Below are 16,391 nucleotides of genomic sequence, written 5' to 3' on the forward strand. Positions count from 1 at the left end.
GCCGTATTAGAGATTCATGGTAGGAGCAAGAATGAGTCTACCTCCTGCACACATAAAGGGAAAGTCGTCCTCATCTTCTATACCCCCATTGACTATTACCTCTATATCTGATGATTTTCTATATAATATTATGGAAAATTATGGTATAAAGGAACCTTTCAGTCAAGAGATGCTCCATAATACACACACATACATACATCTTTTGGACAGGGCACCTCACCCTATTTTCTGCTTAAAAAAGCCTGATTTTATTGCATTCTTAACTTTTAAAACTCATCAATATAGGTTCCTAACATTTACCTCATTATTCAAGTTTGGTGCTTCTTTTTTTCCATTAACTTTGATAACATGATAGGACTTTTTAGTAACCTTGTTAGCGGACCCCCAAAACCCCCCCTCCACCCTCGCGTTTCGAAATCAAGGAAAAAATAAGAAATGACAAAACAGTCCTACCACATCAGTAGAAATTAGCGGATAAAACAAACAAAGACAAACTTGATAATGAGGTATACCTTAGGGACTTCTATTAATTAGCTTAAAACGTTAAGGACCAAAATGAATACCAGGCTAAGACATTAGGATCATATGAAAGTTTTATCTTTATTTTATTTAGAATGGGTCAGTTTTTAGAGCTCATGGGTAGACCTAGCACTAATTATGTTATATTGTTGTAGGCAATTTATGTAATTTGATTTATGTTGTAGAAGATCAAAATAAGGCAACAACTTTGGTACTCTTAAAAAAATTAAAATACTTAATTTGTGCTCTCTAACTTATTGACCCTCACAAAGAACCGAGTACTGAACCTAGTTTTGTATTTATCTGCACTTTCAATGATAATAACAAACTTAACTTTAACTAGTTCATCTTCTTCCTCTTGATTCGTTTGTTTGATTTGAGAATTTTTTAATTAGGTGGTAATTGGAGAGAGTTCATTTATCTCAATCCTTACCGCTCATTCCATGTTTAAGGGATGAAATCATTTCATGTAGGATTTGCATTATTGTAATGGCGGATTTCATAATAGTGTTTTTAATTAAAAATGACGAGTTTTCAAGACACGGGCATTTGGGGGGGGGGGGGGGGGGCACTAATGTAGCATCAAAAATCCCGTTCTATCGGCGCTTAAAAATTGGATTGAATAGTAATGACTGGGATAATTGTGCACTTAATTACAAAGGATCTGAATCCCTAATCCCTTAAAATTGGAATGAGTAGTAAATATTGATATTATTAGATTCTCTCCAATTGCTATCTAATTAGAGAGCATCCGGACCCAAAAGACCAAAGTCTCTACGGCTTAGCCATTGGCATTTCGGAGCTACAAAGTAGTAAGAAACTCACATAAGTATTAGTCCCGAAATATTGTCTTGTATTATTTTAGAATTTGAACACTACATTCAATTTAGGTTTATTACATTGCAAATGTTAAAAAAAAGATAAAAAATGAATTTTGCACAAAATTAAGAGTAATGATAATTAGACCACCCTTTCCAAACTACCTTCAAATCACTACACCCAAAAATAAATTTGATGGCTCATCAATTTTGATGTCAATTCAAATAGAAGGACCCCATATTTTCGTGTATAATAGCAATAGAAGTATTTCAGAGAGTGTATTTTTTGTTAGAATTATCTCAAAAGTAAATATATATCATACTCCCTTTAAAAGTACGAGTTATGAAAAAGTTTTTTATGGTTAATATTACCCTTCACTATTTTAAATATTTTATTTAAATCTTAATCTATCCTAATCATAATTATATCTTATCCTAATCCCATGTGAACTGCCTACAACTTAAAAATCTAAAAAATAAGATTAATAAAATATATGAAACAAGTCGACTATATTAGTTTGTTAAGGTAAAGGACTAATATGCTATAATATATGAAGTATTATAAAAATTCCAAAAAAGTTTTTAAAAATTGTACAAAATACCCTCAAAAGTTTAAAATTACACAAAACATTCTAACATTTCAAAACTTAAAGCAACAAATATGAAATTTAAAAATTAATAGCAGTCTCCAAAGAATCTAAAATTTATGATTAACACCCTCAACATTTTAAAAATTATAGAAAACATATCTAAAGTTTAAATAATAAAAAGCACCCTTAATTTCTAAAATTTTAAAATTTACCGAACAACAAAGATGAAATCAAGGGTTTAACATCAGGACACCTAAAAATTTAAAATTTATAAAAAATAACCTCAAATTTATAAAGATTTCAAAAAAACTCCTTCAAAAGTTAAAAATCACAAAAAATCATGAAGTTTCAAAACTTATAACCAGTACATATCAAATATAGAAATTATCAGTGGACCATTAAATTTTTAAATTTTATAAAAAACAATCTAAATTTTCAATAATTACACAAATACACCCTCAAATTTTTAGAGTCGTAAGAAATATCCTAACATTCGAAAACTTACCACCAACACATGAAATATGGAAATTACAAGTACCCAATTTAAAATTCAAAGTTTTTAAAAAACACTCTCAGGTTTTAAAAGTTACAAAACACACCCTAAAAAATTTAAAATCACAAAAAAGGACTACATTTCAAATCTTAGCAAATAGAAAAGTTGTTATTTGATATTCTTTTATTAAGATATATAAATTTAACTTCCAATTTAAGATTCACTATTCTTTTTTAGCATCTAAAAGTGATCTAATTTTATCGAAAAAGATAAAGATGGATATCGGCTCAATAAAAATGAAACAGAAGGAATGAAAGACATTGTTTTCTGAATATTTTATAGAATATATTTTTTGAGTAAATTAGGAATCTTTAGAAGGGATTTTCATGAACTTTTTTTAAATATTTTTATATGCTTATATAAATGCTTTCATCATATAAAAGTATGCTAGCGTTAGCATTAATCTTTAGTCGGTTTTTTTTTAAAGTCTATCGAGGATTAGGAACAAACTCCATAATCTCTTTTGTATTATTTTAGCTCACTTTTAATCAATCGTCTTATTTTATTAGCTTTAATTATTCATCTTCCTTTTATAATGTTATTTTTCAAGTGTTTTTCACTTTTACAACGCTATACTTTCTGAGGTCATGCTTAGTTTCATGTCTATCCAAATAACATGACAATTCAAATTGGCTTCGAATTATATTTGTTTCCTATCAATTCAATTATTAACATAAAAAGTTAAATTGAGTGTAGCTCATTTAAATGAACATTAAAGAAAATAAATAATCATAATGCTAAAGTTTAGAGATATAACTGAGCAAAAACCATCAAAGTGAATCCAAGAAATAAATAAATATATTAAATTATGATATTTAATCATATACATTGCACTGGTATAAAACCTTGTTTCTAAAATTTGGCATTTGGGTGTTTAACCTTGCCCTAGTGAGTTTGAATCAGAGTGAAGATAAATTTATGTTTTTATTTTTAAAATAGGGTTTAGCTACTAGTGGCCATATATCCAAAAAAAAAATCCACTTGGACGCTAGCTCCCGGTACAACGGGTTAATATTCGTAATTTTCTACTTCTGTTTACCTATAAATAACTAAAGTTTCTGCTTTTAGCCCAAATCCCCAAAGATAGCGCAATCTCTCAAATAAATCAAATTCCAAATCCCTAGAAAATTACTAATGTAACATGATCATGACTAATACATTCATTCCATGTAAGGCCACATCCTCCCATCACTTCTTGAGCCCCGCTTCTTACTAGCAATAGAAAACATCCAAACGGAGACTACATCAATGGTCTCACAACAAAAGAATGTTAGTTTAGAAAATTAAATACAACATCACCTTATTAGCCTACTCACTAATGATAAAATGAGTCAATGATACACATATCATTATTTTTCTTTCGTTCATTTTTCAATATATCTGATTAAGACTTGGGACTTGAATCTAACTAGCAGATGCATCAAAGAAAAAGTCTTTAATTGTTCTTCCATGAGCATATGTACATTCCAATGTCTATTATGATTTTCTAAACTTCATTAGCATTCACGTTTATATGTTAATATCCATATTGCTAAAATACACATATGGAATTTGCAAATATTTTTTCCAACTAAACTACCAAAAATAACATCTCGTAATATGTGCATGATGACAAATTTGTTATTTAATACAAACACAGGGGCATTCTATAGGGGTGCAAAACAATCCGTATATATCCGAGCCGACTGCAAACGTATCTGTTTAGACAGTTGATGTGGTAGGAAAAGATTGCAACCATCCGGATATGGTTTCAGTTCAATTTTAGTTTTGGGTTTTCATTCGGATACGTTTTTCGGGTCGATTTTGAGGATATGGTCCGCATATCCGGATGTATAACTCAACTATTTTTTATATTTGGGTGTTGGGTCAGGTCTTTATATATATTGATACGAGTGTATCTTATTCTCCGCTTTAGGAGCTTAGCGATCCTCATGGGAGCTTGAGGATAGACGATTCTCATGGGATCTTGAGAATAGAGGCGTGGATGAAGCCGTTGGTGGCGGCGAAAGAAGCCAAAAGCAAGAATACAACAAAATCAGGGAATTAGCGCTCAAGCTCTGGCTAGTCGACCGCGACACACTGGTCGATCGACCGGATTAGTGGACACTACATGGTGAGGAATGAGTCCTCTGGCTGGTCGACCGCGACATATTGGTCGGTCGACCGGACGTTGTTCTGCCTGCAGGGGTTTGAAACCAACCCTTTGGCCGGTCGACTGCGACATGTGTGCTGATTGACCGGATCGAGTTTTTTGGGTTTTCCTGAGCCAATTGGGACTCTGCTTTGAGACGAATCCTGGTTGTATTTGGCTTGGTTATTTACAAGCTTGTCATCCACTTTGTGTACTCTATAAATAGAGATTGTTTGGGGTTTCTAAACATCAGTTGTTGATCAGAGAAGATCAGTTTTGATCAGATTGAAGATTCTAATCAAGAGATTAGGGTTTTAGAGAGAATAGAGAGTTTGTTCTTTCAGTTTTGATCAGATTGAAGATTCTAATCAAGAGATTAGGGTTTTAGAGAGAATAGAGAGTTTGTTCTTTGTTCTAGTGAGATTGTGAGAGAGAGAATCAAGAGATTAGGGTTTTAGAGAGAATAGAGAGTTTGTTCTTTGTTCTAGTGAGATTGTGAGAGAGAGAGAGAGATTTGTAATATTTTATTACTCATAATCTAGAGAATATATTTTCCTTCTCCAATTGAATTTTTTTGTGTGTTTGATATTCTTCTTCTCAAAAATCACATTTGATAATTCTGCAATCAAAGGTGCTCACACGACGACTCATATCAAGTTGGTATCAGAGCGATCGGATCATGTGAAGGGGAAAATCCTGTGTATGGTCCTTACTCGATCGTAATACAAGACGCTATGCGAGATTCTTTTTTCCTTGGAAGAAATCCAGAAATTAAAGAAGAAGAAGGAGACAAACTTAGTGACGGTGAACCGAGCGAAGAGGCTAGTGAATGCAAGCAAAAATTTTATCTCGCTATGCATTAGTTCTTATGAGGAGCCACTGAAAGAGGGTTGCAAATTAGAGTCGAAGGTGACTAGACAAGACGCGGGACAAAGGAGTCGTTTCCAATCGGACGTCAAGACCATGTTCCTAGCAAAGCTAGGTGGTTCAGAAAAGATGGAGGAGCTTGAGTGTTTTCTTAGCTGAAATTCTAACTTGAACGAGACTTTAAGTTCCTAAAGGGGGGAGCCATAATATGGGTGTATCTTCTTCTCTGTTTCGAGAGCTTAGTAATCTTCATGGGAGCTTGTGTTAGTACCTTTGCTTTGATGATGATTTATAAGCAATCCCTAACATCGTTTGTCTAGTGTTTGTATTTGTTTATTAGGTATTCTAGACAAACAACGAAATTGGAGGTTGGTTGGATTGCGCCTACACGATCATATCCATTGGAGGATGGAAGGAATATCAGAATGAAGCAATTCATAATTTAAGTTAAAGATTCAAGTTCAAGCTTCATCCATGTTTACCATGATGAGCTTAATTGAGGATCAAGATTGCTTGGGTATAGTTTTTATAGTTTAGGGTTTATACTTATGTGTTAATACTTAGAGCTTAATCTTATACACACATACACATTTTGGTTTTATAGTTTTCAAGTTTGAATATGAAACAAATTTACTTATTTATATACATACATACATGTTTCATATTTATCATTTTTGGTTTTGTTAAACAATGTGTTTAGTCACATAAACATGAAAACTCAATACACATATATAAATATATTTTCATGTTTATATGTGCTTAAGATGATTTCATTAATCAACAAGTTTAAAATCAATGAAATCATGTTTATCGCAAAAATATGTGTTTATGGATTAAAGACTAAATTACACCATTTTATATCATTTTCTAAGTCCTTTAATCCATTCAAAATGAATATGCAAGTTTGTTTGTCAAAAACACGTGTTGTTAAGTTTTTATGTTTTTGGACTATTTTGCAAAATGAAGAGTTTTCACAATTGGGAGATTCAAATTGAAAATTGTTTTTTATAACATGTTCATTTTTATGTTTATAAATATTTTCTAAAGTTTTGTATTTTTTAAGAATTTATTTACTATTTTTTAAGGCACTTCAAAAATTAGATTTCATACATGAACAGTGTCTGTGCACGTTCATGAGTCGACTTATAAGGACTAACAAGTTGACTTATGAACTGCTCTAGAAAATATATTTTCAATTTGCTGAGTCGACTTACTATTCTAGAAAGTCAACTTATACTAAGTTGACTTATGTCTTCTGTCAAGTCGACTTATGAGCTGTTTTGCAGATAGTGTTTTTAATCTGTTAAGTCGACTTACTGATCTGACAAGTCGACTTATTACATATGAGTCACCTTATAACTTCTGACAAGTTGACTTATAAACTAGCCATTGCACAGTAACGACTATTTTCCAGATTTTGTTGTTTTGTGATTTTTTATGGGTTTTTGTGTACTTCTTGGTCTGGATTCTTCTATCCTATATATACCCCAATTGCATTTAACATCCAATACTACCAAAAGAGTTTTAAAAATAAAATTAAGGGTGTTTAAAATTTTGTTTAAGTTTTGTTTCAAGTGTGTTTTGTGTGAAGTTGTTTTCTCAAGAGGAGGAGATCATCTCTTTGGTGTTTGGGCTTTCAACCTCATCTCTCTCTCTCTCTCTCTCTCTCTCTCTCTCTCTCTCGATTTCTAGAGAAGATTTTCTAAACTCAATTCTAGCATTACATTTATAACTGTTTGATTATCATTTTTATTAAGCTAGAGTTTATATTGAGTTATATTTGATTTACTCATTGATTACACACACACCCCTTGAGCTTTTAGTATTATCGCATTGAGTAAATTTGGGTTGTGGGGAGTGTATTATTGAGAGTGAGCTACATTGAGTTCTCATCTATTGTAGAAAATAAATCTTATATTGAGCTTTATTTGTGAGATCACTTTGTAATACACTTGTACACCGAGAGGAGTGTGTGGTGAGAGACGAGGTCGATTCCAAGAGGAGTGAGGTCGGTAGTAAAGCCTAGAGAGATATAGTAATTCCGAACACTTGAGACAGGTAACACGGGCTAGAGACCAACACTTAGAGGGTGTAAAGTGTGATTGTAAGAGTGTGAGTTATGAAAGTTTTCGGTGAGCTAGAAAATTGAGATTGTGAGGTGTAAATATTTTGGATGAACGTTGGAAACCCATTGTGATAGTGGGATTCTCCAGGGGAATGGGGAGCGGAGACGTAGGTCGGAAGGACCAAACTCTGTGATCATATTGTGTGTTTGAGTTTGTCTTGGCGATTCATTTGTGCTTATTATTTATTTTATTCTATTTCGTCATTGCTCATGTTTATTTCGCCATTGCTCATGTTTATTTTACCCTTAATTTAATTTCATTGCATATAATCTTCTTGAGTATCATTCTTGCTAGGATAATTAGTTAATAAGTTTTTAATCGGTATTAATATTGGATTAGATTAACATATACCCTATTCACCCCCTCCCCTCTAGGGTAATTTCATTTGGTATCAGAACAATTTTATTTAGTATCAGAGCAATTTTATTCGGTATCAGAGATGAGTTCTCTTTGATTTGTGGCTTAACCACATTGAGTTAAAGATCCTAGATTTATATTTTTGCTAATCTAGTTTTGAGATTTTTGTATATTGCTTGTATCATATATTATGGATATGCACGGTGCACCTAGTTTAGGCTATGTTATTAATAGTTTTTGGGTGCCAAAACCTTTTTGATTTTAAAGTCAAAACTTTTAGTGTTTTTATCTTTATTTTTTTATTTTTGAAAAATATGTTTTCGAAATTTTTGAAATTAAAAGCAATCTTTTAAAGTCAATATTATTATTTTTCATTATACACTCCAAATGTTTATTGGATTTGTTTTTAATGAGATGTTTGTGTTTGATCAAACCCCCGGGTTTATTGGTTATTTATTTTTATATCATATTTACCGGGTGTTAAAATTTTCTATATGGGTTGAAACAAGCTCCAAGAGCTTGATATGGTTGTCTCTCTTGTTTTTCTTATCTAAACGATATTATTGATATTGGTTTGTTTTATTCTAAACATACTCTTTTTGAACTTTATGGATAAAATATTTAAATATTTTGACATTGCTATTTGCTTAATCATTGTTCTTCAAAAATGATAATTGGTAGATTAAGCACGTTTTTGATGTAATTATGGTTTAGATTTTGATTTATGATTTTATTTGATTGATTTGATTTTAATTTGAAATTTCATGATTGTCATTATTCTCATGGTTCTCATGATTTGTTTTCAATTGAAAATATTTTTCATGATTATCATGTTTTTCCACTCTTTTGATTTCATAAATCTATATATGTTACTTTTATTGAGACACTATTTTCATAATGATATATCTATATGTGTTTCTTTTATCATTTTGAATGTGAGTTGGGATAAAGATGTTTTTATTTATGCTTGCTCACATATGTTTACCTTAGTTTTGTATTGTTCTAATGGGTTTGTGCTTATGAGATCATTGTAAACACTTTGATGATGATATTTATATGTTTGAGTTTATGGATCATCTCATTTGTGTTTTATAATGTATTCCTTTATGTGATTAGTGTTTTATGTTTGCTCACATTAGCTATCATGTATATATATTCTTGTGTGGCAAATGTATAGACATATTTTGTTGCTTCACTAGCAGAAAAACGATCAACCTAGACGGGAATTTTCGTCTAGGTTGATTCAAATCCCGTCTAGATTAATTCAACTAGACGGAATTCCGTCTAGTTTGCTCCGTTTATTTTGCTTTCGTCTAGATTGAAGCAAACTAGACGGAATTCCGTCTAGGTTGGTCAACCTAGACGAAAATCAACCTATACGGAAGTAAGAATTCCGTCTAGTCTGTCAGATCAGACGAAATTCCGTCTGGTCTGACATACCAGACGGATTTTCGTCTGGTATGTCAGACCAGACGGAATTCCGTCTAGGTTGATTATTACAACCTAGACGGAATTCCATCTAGGTTGATTTTTTTCCAGCAAAAAAAATTAATTATAATTTATATTTTCCTGTAAAATTATATTAAAATTTGAATACATCCAGAAAATACTGTACACATAAATACATCCAACCATCCAATTATAATCAAAATTCATAACAATTCCATTCAAAAACCAAATATAACCAAATCCAACACATTGTACAAATCCAACCATCCACTTCAAAATATACATCAACCAGTTCCGTCTAATATACATCCAACAATATATATACTAACAATGCACATGACTAAAATAGGATACACGACATGAATAAATGTGATGTTATAACAAATAAAACTGTTTATTGCATTAAAAATAAAAAACCTCATCCATTGTCGTCGGCAGGGGTATCTCTATCCCGATTACGAGAACGGGTGTTGTTCCCTCCAATATCTCCACTCTGAATGTTTAATTGAATAATCATTATGTGGTGTTTGATAACATATTAGATAAAAATAAATTTATAAATATAAGAAAAAATAAGGTACCTGAGCACTGCTCTGTCTAGCGCCGGAATTATCTTCAATCGAGCTAATGATCCGTATGATACCACCATACGCGCTATAAGGAATCGCACCGCCTAAATATTGTATAACGTACATCATGAGATCGTCCACCGAGTTCGCCGTCAGCGCAACTCTAGTCATCTCATTAGTCACCTGAATATGCAGCTCCGGGTCAATTTTATCAATCAGATTCGTAGAGATACGTGCGACAAATGGCATAGCCTGGAAACTGCTTGTGGTTGCTCTCATCGATGTAGTTGGTGTGGAGGATGCTGTGGATGATCTAATGCTTATGCCGGGTAAAGCTCCGACACCATGCAGAAGATATCTTCCTCTCCTATTATTAGGGAGAAATAAATATTAAACTCTACTCTCAAATTCAATAATGGTAAACAAATATAAATAGTATGTAGTATTCAAATTGATTCGATTTTTTACCATCCTTACCTATTATGACCCATCAGGTTCTGTGTGAGATTGATGTTCTCCTCTGCAGAAAGCATGTGAGGGTCCGGCTCGGTTTGTTCCTCCTCCTGCGAAATGTACACAGATGCAGCCTCCTTGGATGCAGCCTCAAATCCCTCCCAAAGCACAAATTTATAGTTAATTCAAGATAATGACCATATTATTTGTGTTCTCATTTCCTCGTAATGTTAACAACAAAATAGAATTAATAATACTACTCAAGATATGTATAAGTCTCACCACTAACTTGAGATTTGATCTGATCTTATCCCGATTCTTCTCATCACCCCTATATCTATCACAGAAAGTACCATACGCCGCTTTTCCCCTCAAGTGTATCGGCATTAATGATTTTCCCTGTCATATTATAAATTATGAGATTTCATAATCATACTAAGCATTAAGATCTTTTAAAGCTTTAAATGACATATACTATATCCTGACAATAAACATCCTCCAGATTGGCATAGGAGTGTGAGCTCAAGTGATGGTCATGCATCTTCTTTCTTCTATTTTCTGACCCCTTCATGGATTTATTCTTTAAAAAAATTGTAAATATGCAATGAAATAATATCTTAAAATTATAAAGTAATTTTCATAAAACTAACCTTGGTGGCATCGCTGTCCCAATACATGAGGAGAGTCGTGAAATGAATCTCGTCAACTCGGTCATCGATGTTTAAAAACCTCTGCCAGTCCTCCTCATACCTGTCATAGGTTTTATGTTTGATTTCATGCCTCCATTGTTTGAGGACTGCTTCAACCTTGACATTAAACACATAATTCCAAGCCCCCTCAAAGTCCTCAAGGCAGAAGCAGTCCTGTAGATTTACATGCACATTTAGTAAGGATAATTTAATATCAATTAATAATTATTAATAAATGAAAATCTAAAATAATATGCACTTACCATAAGCTCAGTCCATATCGCCTTGTATGCGGTCCATGGTAATTCTCGAAAATGAAAATAAGGGTTGATAATGGTCGCTCTACGCACGAGAACCCCAATATATGCATTCAATCGGGTCGACCAAGGACCAATCCGCATAACGCATGAAGGCTTCACATCCCTCCATGTATCATGTGTCATGAAATCTACGATGCTTAGGGATATCTATCCATGATTTGTCAGGAATTATCCTCATCTGTAAATTATATATAATTATTAAATACGATTAGTCTCACAACTACTAATACATCCATTACTATTATACATTCAACACACATCAAACATACGTTCATATATCATTTAACAATATAAATATTTATCTACATAAAATATATATAAAACGTACGTAGAAACTAATTACTCTACATATATCATTTAACAATATAAATATTTATCTATATAAAATATATATAAAACGTACGTAGAAACTAATTACTCTAATCTTGCGGCTGTCAAAGGAAGACTTCTATCCATTAAGAATATAGTAGTGCTTACATCCAACTTCATATACTTTGTATATTTTCATTTCTTAAAAATTTTGGCAGCACCTACCCGTTGTTCTCCCTGTACACTGTGCGGATGTTATTATGCGTATCAGTAATAACTCAAAACATAGAACAACATACGCTTATTGTACACGGAGAACAACGAATACGTGCTGCCAAAACTTTCAAGAATGAAAATATACAAAGTATACAAAGTTGGATGTATGCACAACTATATTCCTAACTCGTCCGAGAAGGACAGATCCAATAATTAAGAATTTCAATACCAATTTTTTATTCCTATAATATAAAATAAACGCTCATTTTTAGGAGAAAACTTCGTCTCCTACCCAAATCTGAGTCGTATATCATATATTATAAGTCCAAAGAGTTAGATGTAATTATTGGACGGAAGTCTAGGGATAACGTTATTTTTTATTCACCTAAATTGGATTATAACACGTTATAAAAATTTATAATGCATTATATATCACTCTATTTTTAAAAAATTTTATTTTACATATTTTCACATCACAAACTTAAATAATCACACCTACTTATAGCACGAATGAAACTTAAATGAGTTAGGGTTTATAAGTGTTTAAAAAAAATATGATTACTGGTGTTGTTCAAATGAATTAACATGTAGTTAAGTTAGGGTTTTCAGAATTGAAATCGTTTATTTTTTTATCATAAATTAGGGTTTTTAAACTAAATTCAACAATAAATAATAAAAAATTTAAAAATTCTAAAGATCAGTAGGAAAAACATACATTTTAGGCAGATGAAACAATGGACACGTCGATGAGGAAGGGGCTGCCACGTTCAATATAGTTTGAACTTCAATGGAATAAAACACTAGTAGAAAAACGATCAATCTAGACGGAACAACCTAGACGGAAAAAAATTTCGTCTAGGTTGAATCAAACTAGACGGAAATTTTCCGTCTAGGTTGATCCGTCTAGATTGGGTCAAACTAGACGGAAAATTCCGTCTAGTTTGAAAAATAAGACGGAAAATCAACCTAGACGGAATTTCCGAAGGTTGCCCTAGGCAACCTAGACGGAATTCCGTCTAGGTTGCCTGTCAACCTAGACAGAATTCCGTCTAAGTTGACTTTTCCGTCTTATTTGTCAAACTAGACGGATTTTTTCGTCTAGTTTGACCCAAACTAGACGGATCAACCTAGACGGAAAATTTCCGTCTAGTTTGACTCAACCTAGACGGAATTTTTTTCCGTCTAGGTTGTTCCATCTAGATTGATCGTTTTTCTACTAGTGCTTGTCATATTCATCATTGCATCCCTTTTATATAGCATTTTGATAGGGAGTTTTTCCCCTATACTTGCTTTTATACTCATCTATGCTTATTTATAGGAGGAGCTTTCACTCTCTTATTATTTTCCCTATTTTGATGTTGACAAAGGGGGAGAAACAAGTGGTTTGTGAGTATTTATGAGTATTTTGCTTTATTGCATATTTTATATATACTCTTTGTGTAGATTGTTTGTTATCATCAAAAGTGGGAGATTGTTAGTACATTTGTTTTGATGATAATTTATAAACAATTCCTAACATCGTTTGTCTAATGTTTGTATTTGTTTATTAGGTATTCTAGATAAACAACAAAGTTGGAGGTTGGTTGGATTGTACCTACACGATCATATCCATGGGAGGATGGAAGGAATATCAGAATGAAGTAATTCACAATTCAAGTCAAAGATTTAATTTTAAGCTTCATCCTTGTTTACCAAGACGAGCTTAATTGAAGATCAAGATTGCTTGGGTATAGTTTTTATAGTTTAGGATTTATACTTGTGTGTTAATACTTAGAGCTCAATCTTATACACACATACACGTTTTGGTTTTATTGTTTTTAAGTTTGAATATGAAACAAATTTACTTATTTATATACATACATACATGTTTCATATTTATTATTTTTGGTTTTGATAAACAATGTATTTAGCCACATAAACATGAAAACTCAATACACATATATAAATATATTTTCATGTTTATATGTGCTTAAGATGATTTCATTAATCAACAAGTTTAAAATCAATAAAATCATGTTTATTTGTAAAAAATATGTGTTTATGGATTAAAGACTAAATTACACCATTTTATATCATTTCCTAAGTCTTTTAATCCATTCAAAATGAATATGCAAGTTTGTTTGTCAAAAACATGTGTTGTTAAGTTTTCATGTTTTTGGACTATTTTATAAAATAAAGAGTTTTCACAATTGAGAGATGCAATTTAAAAAATTCTTTTTGTAACATGTTATTTTCATATTTATAAACATTTTCCAAAATTTTATATTTTTTAGAATTTATTTACTATTTTTTAAAGCACTTCAAAAATTAGATTTCATACATGAACAGTGCATGTGCACGTTCATGAGTCGACTTATAAGGACTGATAAGTTGACTTATGAATTGCTCTGGAAAATGCCTTCTGTCAAGTCGACTTATGAGCTGTTTTGTAGATAGTGTTTTTAATCTGTTAAGTCGACTTACTGATCTGACAAGTCGACTTATAACTTCTGACAAGTCGACTTATAAACTAGCCAATACACAGTAACGACTATTTTCCAGATTTTGTTGTTTTATGATTTTTTTGGGTTTTTGTGTATTTCTTGGGCTATGTTCTTCTATCCTATATATACCCCATTGCATTTAATATTCAATACTACCAAGAGAGTTTTAAAAACAAATTTAAGGGTGTTTAAAATTTTGTTTTAGTTTTGTTTCAAGTGTGTTTTGTGTGAAGTTGTTTTCATAAGAGGAGGAGATAATCTCTTTGGTGTTTGGGCTCTCTCTCTCTCTCTCTCTCTCTCTCTCTCTCTCTCTCTCTCTCTCTTAAAAACAAATTTAAGGGTGTTTAAAATTTTGTTTTAGTTTTGTTTCAAGTGTGTTTTGTGTGAAGTTGTTTTCATAAGAGGAGGAGATAATCTCTTTGGTGTTTGGGCTCTCTCTCTCTCTCTCTCTCTCTCTCTCTCTCTCTCTCTCTCTCTCTCTCTCGATTTCCAGAGAAGATTTTCTAAACTCAATTCTAGCATTACATTTATAACCATTTGATTATCATTTTTATTAAGTTAGAGTTTATATTTGATTTACTCATTGATTACACACACCCCTTGAGATTTTAGTATTATCACATTGAGCATATTTGGGTTGTGGGGAGTATATCATTGAGAGTGAGTTACATTGAGTTCTCATCTATTGTAGAGAACAAATCTTATATTGAGCTTTATTTATGAGATCATTTTGTAATACACTTGTACACCGAGGGAGTATGTGGGGAGAGACGTGGTGGATTCCAAGAGGAGTGGGGTCGGTAGTAAAGCCTAGAGATAGGTGATAATTCCAAACATTTGAGGAAGACGACACGGGCTAGAGACCAACACTTAGAGGGTGTAAAGTGTGATTGCAAGAGTGTGAGTTGTGAAAGTTTTCGGTGAGCTAGAAAACCGAGATTGTGAAGTGTAAACGTTTTGGGTGAACGTTGAAAATGCATTGCGATAGTGGAATTCTTCCTGGGAGTGGGAAGCGGAGACGTAAGTCGGAAGGACCGAACTCCGTGATTATATTATGTATTTGAGTTTGCTTAGCTTTTTATTTGTGCTCATTATTTATTTTATTTTATTTCGCCATTTCTCATGTTTATTTCGCCCTTAATTTATTATCATTGTATATAATCTTCTTGAATATCATTCTTGCTAGGATAATTAGTTAATAAGTTTTAAATTAGCATTAATATCGGATTAGATTAGCATATACCCTATTCACCCCCTAGGGTAATTTTATTTGGTATCAGAGCAATTTCAGCTTGAGGATAGACGATTTTCATGGGATCTTGAGAATAGAGGCGTGGATGAGGTCGTTGGTGGTGGCGAAAGAAGCCAAAAGTAAGAAGATAACAAAATCAGGGAACTGACGCTCAGGCTCTGTCCAGTCGACCGCGACACACTGGTCGTTCGACCGAATTAGTGCACAATATAGGGTGAGGAATGAGTCCTCTGGTCGGTCGACCACAACATATTGGTCGATCGACCGGACGTGGTTCTGCCTACAGGGTTTGAAACCAACCCTCTGGCCGGTCGACCGCGACATGTGTGTTAATCGACCGAATCGGGTTTTTTGGGTTTTCCTGAGCTGATTGAGACTCTGTTTTGAGACGAATCCTGATTGTATTTGGCTTGGTTATTTATAAGTTTGTCATCCATGTTGTGTACTTTATAAATAGAGATAGTTTGAGGTTTCTAAACATCTGTTGTTGATTAGAGAAGATCAGTTTTGATCAGATTGAAGATTCTAATCAAGAGATTAGGGTTTTAGAGAGAATAAAGAGTTTGTTCTTTGTTCTAGTGAGATTGTGAGAGAGAGAGATTTGTAATCTTTTATTACTCATAATCTAGAGAAGGCATTTTCATTCGCCAATTGAATTGTTTTGTGTGTTTGTTGTTCTTCTTCTTCTCA

Source organism: Asparagus officinalis, chromosome 5 (assembly GCF_001876935.1).
Source record: "Asparagus officinalis chromosome 5, Aspof.V1, whole genome shotgun sequence".
NCBI classification, from domain to species: Eukaryota; Viridiplantae; Streptophyta; class Magnoliopsida; order Asparagales; family Asparagaceae; genus Asparagus; species Asparagus officinalis.